This window comes from Eulemur rufifrons, chromosome 7 (assembly GCF_041146395.1).
Source record: "Eulemur rufifrons isolate Redbay chromosome 7, OSU_ERuf_1, whole genome shotgun sequence".
In the NCBI taxonomy this organism is placed as follows: Eukaryota; Metazoa; Chordata; class Mammalia; order Primates; family Lemuridae; genus Eulemur; species Eulemur rufifrons.
Genome location: NC_090989.1, coordinates 94,821,616 through 94,833,342, shown reverse-complemented (window position 1 = coordinate 94,833,342; position 11,727 = coordinate 94,821,616).

The window sequence follows — 11,727 nt, the reverse complement described above, 5'->3', positions numbered from 1 at the left end:
TGCACATATAGTGAATCACCCTTCTTTGTGTAAAATTCTGTAGGTTTTGATAAATGCATATAGTTGTGTAACTATGTCCACAATCAAATTATAGAAAAATTCCATCACCCCTAAAATTCTCCAGTGCTCCTTTGTAATTGACACTTTTTCCACTCAATCTCTGACAACTACTGATGTAGATGCTTTCTGTCTTTATTATTTTATCATTTTTCAGATTGTCATATAAATGACAGCACACAGTATGCAAGCTTTTGGATACGGCTTCTTTCACTTAGCATAATTAAATTATAACAAACTAGCAAATAATAAACAAGACAAGGCATTGTATGAAACAATGAAATAATGTAGATGTTTAAAGTCCCTTTCTCTGAGATTTAAAAAAATGTGCTAATTAGCTGGATGACAAAATTGGTTTTAAATGGGCCTTGGAGGAAGAGGAAATCTTTAGGGACTGCACTGCATGAAGAAAATAGAATTAAAATTTGATTTTAGTAAGTTGCTGGTGGACCTTGGTAAAATTGGAATGGCATAAAATAATTTCAACAAAAAAAGAGACACGAAACCTAACTTAGCTATCAGCTGTTGGTCCTATGATTCCAATCTGAAAGTACTTTAAGGCCTTATACACACAGAACTAAGTCACTTAACTTGGATTTATTTAAGTGTATATCAATGTAACATGAAAGTTGAGACAGTCCTAAGAAAAATTAAACAAAGTTCTATACGGTTTTAAAATGATTTTGACACTGAGGACACATCTGTGATAAAAACGTTTAAAGTTTTAGTATTAATAGTTTCTTTAGACCAGTTTTTAAAAATTTTTAAATTTTTAACTATTATGAATACATTGCATTCTATAACACTACTGACCTTGTCATTATCCACACACACAAAAAAATACCTGATTGGAGGGTCTCAAAAATACCCCTAAAAGGCCTATTATTTTCACTAGCAGGGATAAGTCTTTAGTGAATATTATAACTTAGTTTTTAAAAACTAATTTATTTATTAGAGCAATTTTATCAAAGCACAATTCATCAGAATGTACAAAGAGTTCCTATATACATCCTGTTCCCCTCAACCCCCAGCCTTTCCCACCATCAACATCTCTCACCAGAGTGGTGGGTATAACAGTCCATGAACCTATATTGACACATTATTATTACCCGAAGTACGTAATTTACAGCAGTGCTCACTCTTTGTGTTATACATACTGTGGATTTGGACAAATGTATAATGACATATATCCATCAGTGTATTATCATACAGAGTACTTTCACTGCCCTAAAAATCTTCTGTGTTCTACCTATTTATCCCTTCTTCCCCCAACCTGAGATAACTACTGATATTTTTACTGTCTTCATGATTTTGCCTTCTCCAGAATGTCATATAGTTGAAATTATACAGTATGTAGACTTTTTGGATTGGCTTCTTTTATATTTCTTAGTAATATGCATTTAATGTTTCTTGTGTCTTTTCATGGCTCAATAGAACATTCTTTTCAGCACTGAATAATATTGCATTGTATGGTCATACTACAGTTTATTTTTTTTTTATCTCAGCAAATTACAGGTGTACAAATATTTAGGTTACATATATTGCCTTTGCCCCACCCAAGTCAGAGCTTCAAGTGTGTCCATCCTCCAGATGGTGCACACTGCACCTATTACGTGTGAATATACCCACCTCCCCCACCTGCCCAATATCCGATGAATGTTACTACTATATATGCACCATAGTGTTGATCAATTAATACTAACTCGATAGACTAATGGCCAAAAAACATATGAAAAAATGCTCAGCCTCTCTAATCAACAGGGAAATGCAAATCAAAACTACAGTGAGATATCACCTAACTCTACTGAGAATGGCTTTTATTAAAAAGTCCCAAAACAGTATGTGTTGGTGTGGATGCGGAGAAATAGGAACACTCATATACTGCTGGTGGGACTGCAAACTAGTACAACCTCTCTGGAAACTAATATGGAGATATCTCAAAGAGCTAAAAGTAGAACTACCATTTGATCCAGCAATCCCATTATAAGGCATCTACCCAAAGGAAATATCATAGTTTACTTACCCACTCACCTACCAAAGAACATCTTGGTTACTTCCAAGTTTTTGCATTTATGAATAGAACTGCTATAAATATCTGTGTGCAGATTTTTGTGTGGAAATAATTTTTCAACTTAGGTAAATACCAAAGAGTAGGATTACTGAATTGTATGGTATGAGTATGTTTATATTTGTCATAAACTGACAAACTGCCTTTCAAAGTGGCTGTACCATTTTTCATTCTCACCAACAATGGATGAGGTCCTCCTGATCCACATCTTTGCCAGCATATGGCATTTTCACTGTTTTGGATTTTTTGCCACTCTAATGGGTGTGTGGTGGTATCTCACTATTGTTTTAACTTGAAGTTTTCTAGTGACATATGATGTTGGACATCATTTCATATAATTATTTACTGTCTATATATCTTCTTTGGTGAAGTATATGTTCATATCCTTTTGCCCATTTTTTAATTATATTGTTCATTTTCTTATTATTGGGTTTTAAGATTGTAACTTACTTTTGATTTAGAATTGGTGAGATTTTAAGTAGATAACCAAATTTCTATGGGAAAAATAAATGTATTAATACATTTATGGTGACCTTTTCAGTACTATCAAACCTTACTTACATATGTGCTTGCGATCCATAGGAAAATAGAGAGAAGCACCTCTAGGAATATATAATTTCAAAATGTATTAGAGATTCCATCTTCATTCAAAACTCATTGATACTACTTCAGGAATAAAGTCAGGTCTTTCTGAAGAAAAAGTGTAGGATGTACTTGTTAAGGAAACATAACCATATTTAATGGGCTACCTAAGCAGTTTAAGAAGATTGTGTCAATTCAGATCCTTTGAGAAGCAGATGCCAAAATGTTATATGTTGTTAGCTGTCCTGGAAATTTATTGAGGAAGATTATTATAAAAGGTATAGAGGAGAAGAAGCAGTAGGTAAGGAAGGATTTTAGACTGTGATGTAAATATGGCACCTAAGAAAGGAGAGGGGGAAGAAGAAGAAATTGGGTAAGAAAAGACTCAGATTGTAATGCAACTTTGAGTCTTGGCAAGTCAAATGGAAAGCTCTGGCACAAAGAATGCTCTTTAGTGAGTTTCAAGTTGGGAAGAAATGGCCGGCCATAGTACCTTTGCTATATTCAGTCATTGACTGAGATTTCTGGGAAGAGCATCACTTCAGCTCTAATGCAGTGGTCAATCCCTAAGACATTGTACCTGGAAATCACCAGGTAACTTCACACCTTGTGGCAGGTTTCTTCTTGAAGGGATGTCTGCATTGCATTTTTCCATTGCTGCCACAGTCTATGGCTTGTACCAAGTATACCCATTTCTCCATCATGAAAATAGCTCTTCCATGTTCTCAATGGACTCCTTCTCTGGAAGAGAAACTTAGAAGAGAAAAGTTCGTGATACACAAAACAACCTGGTTGTTCTTGGGACTGTGATTTGCACTCATCCTTTCTACTTTTCACCTTCCATTTTAAATCTCCTTCACTCTCATCTATTGTCTCTTCAAGTCTTGGGGATTCAAGCTAATTCCTGGGAATCTGATATGTTCTAAACTTTGAATTCAGATGTGAACCAATGTTTATTTCTGAAGAATCTGAGCACCTTGCATCCCTACCTTTCTGAAGCCAGGGTTGCTGCATTTATCCATTCACAGTTACAACTGGACAGGGAAAGCCAAGAGGCACGCAAGTGAATTACTTGAGGTCCTCACATAATTTCCTTGCTCCATTTGTGTGACAGAAATCTCTATCTCTTCTTGCCAATCATTTTCAATGACCTCTGTCTTGAAGGGAACCCTTCTATTGATCAGCCTTTGTGCCAGATCTTCCTTTGAAGTAGCCAGCACTGTCTCAGAGCCACATCACAATCAGAGGCTTTCCCACCCAATATTCTTTCTTTCTCTCTTTCATAGGTATCAGATATCCATCATGGTTTGGAATCTTTCTATTCTACTATGCTCCCTTCTCTCTTTATCTTTCATAGACATCATCCCCAAGAAATATCTGGCACTATTAACTCTCTCTTGGCATCTATTTCCCAGAGAACATAAACTGACAAAATAAGCAAGTGTGGCAAAGGGAAATAGAGTAATTCTGTCTGAAAATTTCAGGGTTCCCATCTGTTGGTATAAAATAAATGTAAACTTTCTAATGTTATTTTTATTATCTTTCTTCACTGCTTTATAGTCAAGTGATTGGCAGTTTAAAAAACTATTAGATCAAAATGTGTCTAATTACTTTTCTTTGGCAGCATCAAAGAAAAAGGTCCTGAAGACATTCTGTCATGATTTGCACTCTCAAGAAGAGCAAGTTAAATTAGTTATATAATGCAGCACAAAGAAAAGAGAAGGGGCCTTGGAGCCTGTGATTCCTTAAATACAGAGTTTATGTGTGTGTGTGTATATGTATATAAAAAATACATATTTCTATGTTTCTATGTTAATTTCTCTCCTTCTCTCTGATACATAACCTTTCTTCTATTAGTCTATTATCTTTACCTAACCTTTTCTATAATGCTAAAGAATGCTGAAAATTCTTTCCTTTCTAAGTACGTTTTATTCATTCAGACTATAGCAATACCTTATAGTCACTTTTATTTCTATCTTAAAAGACAAATCTTGTTCCTGGTTATATAAATATATATTCTAGGTTTATTTTTAATGCCATATTTTTTTCTTCATTCTTTAAGAAAAGGTGCCAATTATGTTCTCTGTTATGAGACAGATATCAAATTTGTTTTTTTCAATTATAGAAAATATATATCTCAAAAGTCATATCTACAAAATAAGATATATTCAGAGAACTCTAGTTTCTATTCTTGTTCCTTGTCCCCTTCATGCTGCTTCCTTTCTCATAAATAGAATTTTTTTTTTTTTTAGTTTTTAAACTAGCTTTTCAAATTTTATGGAAGCAAATTCACTTCTACTTTTATTTATTTTCCTATTTTTTTGTAGATAGTATAATATATTGCTTTTTCCCAATTTGCTTTCTAAATTTAACAATCTATCCTAAACATTTCTAAAATGAACTCTACATTGTTACAGGAAAATAAATCTACAAAGAATAATTCAGATAGATTTTATTAAAGAAAAATACATGTTCTTATCTAAAATATTTTTATACCACAGCGTGTTCTTGTACTCGTCTGATAACTTCTTTAACATTATACTTGGGTCCCTCTATGACAAAATAGCAAAATCAGAAGAAAGAACATACCTATAATAAAAACAAAGACTAAATGGTGAAATACATCAGAGAAAAATAAATAGAAAGGTATATAGTGTTACTTGATTGAAAAACTCAACATAGTAAAGATGCCAATTTTCTCCAAATTGATCCATAAGTTTAATGCAATTCCCATCAAAATCCCAGTCAGATATATTGAAGACATAGCCAAGATTACTTTAAAATTTATATGAAAAGTCACAATCCCTGGAATAGCCAAAAATTTTTAAGAAAAATAAGGTGAATGGAATTACTTAATCTGATATCAAGGCTTCCTGTATAGGTACAGTAATCAAGATATGTTGGTATTTGCAGAGGAATAGACACATAGATCAATGGAACAGATAGAGTACCACAGAAATAGTCCCACACAAGTATGCCCAGCTGATTTTTGACAAAGCACAAAAGAAATTCACTGCATAAAGGACAGTCTTTTTATCACACAGAGCCAAAGCAATTGGACAGGAATAGGAAAAGAATAACCTCAACCTAAACCTCACCCTTTATACAAAACTTAACTTAAAATGCATTACAAAGTTAAATGTCAAACTATGAAACTCGAACAAAAACAGAAATGAATCATAATCAAATTATTTCTATAATCCCCTGAAGTAAACAATCCCAATTTGAATTAAAGAGGGAATTACAGAATTAATATTTGGTTAAGAGAGTTTAGAAGGTATGAAAAGCCATAGTCTAGGTAAGAAAAAATAAAAGTAAAGTAAATCTTTTACATGCATTTGTAAAAGAAGATCAATGTAATTTACCAAAGCAAGCATTATCCATTTAGAACACCTGGATTTAATTTTACCTTAGTAAAAACCAAATTATGTGAAAAATTGCCAAATGCCTATATATTTAATAAATAAAAGTATTGAATACCATTTTGCACTTGTGTAGGCACAGAGTAATGAGCCCTTTTAAACAAATGTCTCTAATAAAGTTTGGAAAGATAGCAATATCTCACTTTTAGTTAAGTTTACTTTTATACACTATTTTCCTTTTTTACTGATATTCTTTTGCAACGCCAATATCAAAGAAATATAAGTGTTTAGCTAAGGGACCTAACTTATTTTATTTATCATCATAGAGATTTATTACTGCTATAAAAGGAAGAGAGGTAACAGTGCAAGTTATACTGAGTTCATTGAAGGATTTACCTAACCATTTGTTGATTGCTATCAACAAGATTATAATACTACAAGCCTAGTGTTTATACTTATGCAGCATGACAAGATTAGAAGAAACTTTTTCTTTTATTAAAAAGATACTCATAAAAATTTTCTCAGTTATTGCTGCTTAGAGACAATATGTAAACGTATTTTGGAGTTTTTAAAACCATTACTGTGTATGAGTTTGAGATTTTATTTGCATATTTATAATTGTTATATAGTCTTAGATGGTCATGCTACATATTTTTCTGTTTCTTGTATATTTTTTAAAAATATTTATAAAACCCAGCTCCACACAAATCGTGGATTAAAATCAGAAAAATGAAAGAGTATGGTCCCTGAAAATTTACCCTTTGGGAAAAGCAATGATAAAGCTGGCAAAAATTTTCAGAATCAACTATCTCAAAACTCTGAAATTAACCAAAAGCTAGCAGCAATCTGGTGAACATTTTTTCAAGAATAGTGGCTAAATCTTGGTAATAGCAGTGAACTTTGTAGCATTTTATCTTACCCTATTCTTCTTCCCTGTTCTGTAGCTCAATGGTGACCTTGAAAAATAACAGTCTATATTTCCTGTACTGAAGGGAGCAAAACCGAGGAGTTCTTTCAAAGCCTTTTTCCCAAAGTCATTTGACTTGTCTGGTGGTTCCTTAAACGACCTGTCTTGAAAGACTTATCTTTATTTGATCTTACTCAAGGTTCATCCAGGGCTATAAACCTCTTCTTAAGAGACTTTGTCAAAAGTACTCACTGACAAGTGATTTAACATCATGGCTTCCTGAAACAACAAATAGTAGTGGAGGCAAAGAAAAGAATGAATTTGAAAGGCTCACTCCTTGGCCTGGGAATCCAGCAGGTCAGGCCACATGCATGCTGATGGCTGTGCATTCATTCATAAAAGATCTAATGAGGCCCCAAGCTCTCACATCTGGCTGGTGTTGAGATTCTGCACAAGTAGGAAACGAAGGCTAAGACAGTGGTAAACCAAATGGCTAAGTGTTGAAGGCATGCCCAATGCACACAAAGATCTTTTCTATAAAGATTGGGAGATTTATTAGTTCCAGATATTTAAGAAAATCTCTATCCAATCATTAGCTGACTACTAAGTTAGTAAAGCAGAGACTTCTATGGCCACATCTGACAGAAAATGCAGACCTTTCAGAATTAGTTTGGAAAGATCACTCAACAAACACATAATTAAAAAAAGCAGTGCCAAAAATAAACCCTGGTTTGGGGGTAAAATCTGATTCCCAGAGTAGTCACATTATATTAACTTAATGTTGTTTTTTCACAAAAAAATATTAGATACATAAAGAAACTGGAAAATATAAACCATACATGGGCAGTGGGGATGGGGGGGGGAAGCATCTATTAGAAACTGTTCCTGAGGAAGCTTAGATGTCAAACTTATCGGGCAAAACTTTAAGTCAGCTATTTTTAATATTATGTGAGAACTAAAGGAAATCATATCTAAAGAACTAAAAGAAAATATGAGAATGTTATTTCACCAAATTCAGAATATCCAAAGACAGATAAAATCAAAAACAAATTGTGGGTTTATAAAGCAAAATAACTAAAATGGAAGATTCAATGGGGGAGTACAACAAAATAATGGCCAAAAACCCTCATAAATTTGATGAAAAAATTCTCTATATGTTCAATAATCACAATGAACTTCAAGTAGGATAAATTCAAAGAGATCTAAACCTAGATACATCATAATCAAATTGTCAAAAGACAAAGAAAAATAGAGAATCTTGAAAACATGAATCATTCCATGCGAGGGATATTCAATAAAATTAAGAGCTAATTACTCCTCAGAAACCATGAAAACCAGAGACAGTGGGATGAAAAAGAGATGAAAGAAAACATAGAATTTAAACTAAGGAAAAAAATTCTATACCTGGCAAAATTACCCTTCAGAAAATGAAAGAGAAATTAAGACACTCCTAGATAAAAATTAAGAAATGTTGCTAGCAGACTTTCCCTATAAGAAATACTAAAGAGTGTCCTTCAGGCTAAAATGAAAGGACACTAAACAGTAGCTCAAATTCATATAAAGAATTAGTACCTGTGAACCTAACTGTATAGGTAAATATAAAAGAGAGTGTAAACATATATTCTGTTTGCAACTCCTTCTTTTTCCAATCTGATTTAAAAGGCAACCCCATAAAGCAATCTTTATAAGTATATGTTGGTGGACACCTAATGTATAGTGATGTAATTTGTGAAAATAATAGCATAATTGGGGGGACCAAATAGGAACAAAGATTTTGTATTCTATTGAATTATGTTGGTATTAATATGAACTAGATGTAATTTTTTATTTATAGGAAACCGTAAAGAATTTATAAAGGAATTATTATAGCTAATAAATTAGTTCAAAATGTTTACAGGATACAAGATGGATAAACAAAAACCAGACGTATTGCTACACACTAATAATGAGCAATCCAAAAATGAAATTAATAATAGCATCTATTAATGACAGCATCAAAAAGAATAAAAATACTTAGAATAAATTAAACAAAAGAAGTGCAAAGTACACTGAAAACTATAAAATACTATTGAAAGAAATTTTGAAAGACATAAATATATGCAAATTCATCCCATGTTAATGGATTGAAAGACTTACTATGGTTAAAATGGCAAAACTCCTAAAAACTATCTACATATTGAATGTAATCCTTTTTTAATGGAAATGGGCAAGCTGATCTTAAAATTCATATTGAAATGGAAGCGACCTAGAATATCTAAGCAATTTAGAAAAATATTAAAATTGGAGGACTCACACTTATTTCAAAACTGATGACAAAGCCACAGTAATCATACAAGTGTAATACTGACATAGGGTATGTTTATGGATCAGGAGAATAGGATATAGAGTCTAGAAATAAACCTAAACATTTATGGCCAATTAATTTTCAGCAAGAATGCCAAGACAATTCAATTAGGAAAAAGTAATTTTTTCAACAAGTCGTAATGTGACAACAGGATATTCCCATGCAAAAGAAAGAATTTGAACTGCTACTTCACATCATACACAACATTGTTTCAAAATAGATAAAAGATCTAAATACAAAAACTAAAACTACAAGATCTTTAAAAAAGATATAGGGGTAAATATTTACCTTGGACCAGGCAATTGTTTCTTAGTGGAATAGTCACACACCTCATAGAATTTTGGTCAGTGTAAGTTATAGTGTCATGTAAAAAGATAACCTATAGCCTTATATGTATTATAAGGCTCTAGTATCCAAAATATGTATTCTCAGAGCTTGGTAATGAAAAAGACAATTGACCTTATTGAAAATGGGCAAAGGGCCTAAATAGATATTTCTTCAAAGAGGACATACAAATGGCCAGGAAGCATATAAAAAGATGGTCAATATCATCAATCATTAAGGAAAATGTAAATTAACACCACAGTGAAATACCACTTCACACCTATAACAATAATGTTTTGAAAAGAAAATAACAGGTATTATTAAAGTTGTGGAGAAATTGGAACCCTCGTACATTATAGGTGGGAATATAAAATGTCACAGCTATTATAAAAAAAAGAAAAAACAATTTGCCCGTTCCTCAAGGAGTTGAACGTGGAATTTGTATGTGACCCATCAATTCTACTACTAGGTATATTCTCAACAAAATTTAAAACATATGTACAAGAATGTGTTGTATGTGCATTATACATAATCAAAAAGTGGATATGACCCAAATGTACATTTGAGTTGAAGTAGATAAACAAATGTGGCATACCCATGCAATGGAATATTACTGAGTCATAGAAATGAAGGAAGCACTAATACATGCTATAACTTAAATGAATATTGACAATTTTATGCTGAGTATAAAGAGCCAGTAATAAAAGGACATATATTCTAATATCCTATTTATAAGCACCAGACACAAAATAGATGAGTGGTTGCCAAGGGCTTGTGGTGAAAAAAGAAAAAGGAGTAATTGCTAACGGGTAGACAGTTTCTCTTTGGAGTGATGAAAACATTCCAGAATTAGATAGTAATAATGATTGGATTACCTTGTAAATATACTAAAATCTACTAAATTTTATATCTTTAAACAGAGAATTTTATGCTATGTAAATTGTGCTTATATTTTTTAAAGAAGGAATTGAACACACATATCGGAATAGAATTAAGACTCCACTGGTTTTCAAACTGGCTCATTACCGAAATTACATAAAGAGGTTTCTGTGTAATATACATTTTCTAGGAAGCTTTATTTCACAGGTCTTAGGTAAGACACAAAAATGTTATAGTTTAAAAGAAAGTGTGAGATTATGGTTAATATTTAGATTTCAGAAATTATGAGAGGAAAATAAAGATCAAGGAAGTAGTGACATGCCCAAACTCAAAGAGGTACTAGCAATTGTGAATTGTGCTGTGATAAATATTCAAGGGCACATGTCTTTTTGATAAAATGACTTCTTTTCCTTTGGGTGGATACCCAGTAGTGGGATTCCTGGGTCAAATGATAAGTCCACATTCATTTCTTTGAGGAATCTCCATACCGTTTTCTACAGAAGTTATACTAATTTGCAGTCCCACCAACAGTGAGTAAGTGTTCCTGAAAGATGTGGAATCAACTGAAGTGCCCCTCAGTTCATAAGTGGATTAACAAAATGTGCTATAAACATACCACAGAGTACTACTAAGTTATAAAAAAAGAATTAAATAGTGTCTTTCACAGCAACATGGATGGAACTGGAGACCATTATCCTAAATCAAGTATCTCAGGAATAGAAAAACAAACAACACACATACTCCCTAATCATTGGTAGCTAATCAATGAGCACTCCTGGGCACAAAGAGTGATGTAAAGATCATTGGAAATCAAGAAGGGGGGAAAGGGAAGGGGTAATTACCAGTAAATATAGATATAGGGAAAATATTCTTTAATATTTGAAGAAACAAGTTGTTACAACAAAGGCACAGTGTGGGAGCTTTGCCATGCAGTTGGATGAAGGAGCAGCTATTTCCAACATGCCTGAACTTATGGTATTTTCAAGATTCTGTTTTAGTAATAAAATATAAAATTATAAAAAAAAAAAACCTTACGTATTGGGTACAGTGAATACTATTCAGGCGCCCCTACTTAAACATTATAAAAAGCATCCATGTAACAAAAACATCTATATCCCTTAATATTTTGAAATAAAAATAAACCCAACCCTAGAGATAATCAAAAAGGACAGAAATTACCTCTTTGAAAAGGTTAACACAAATG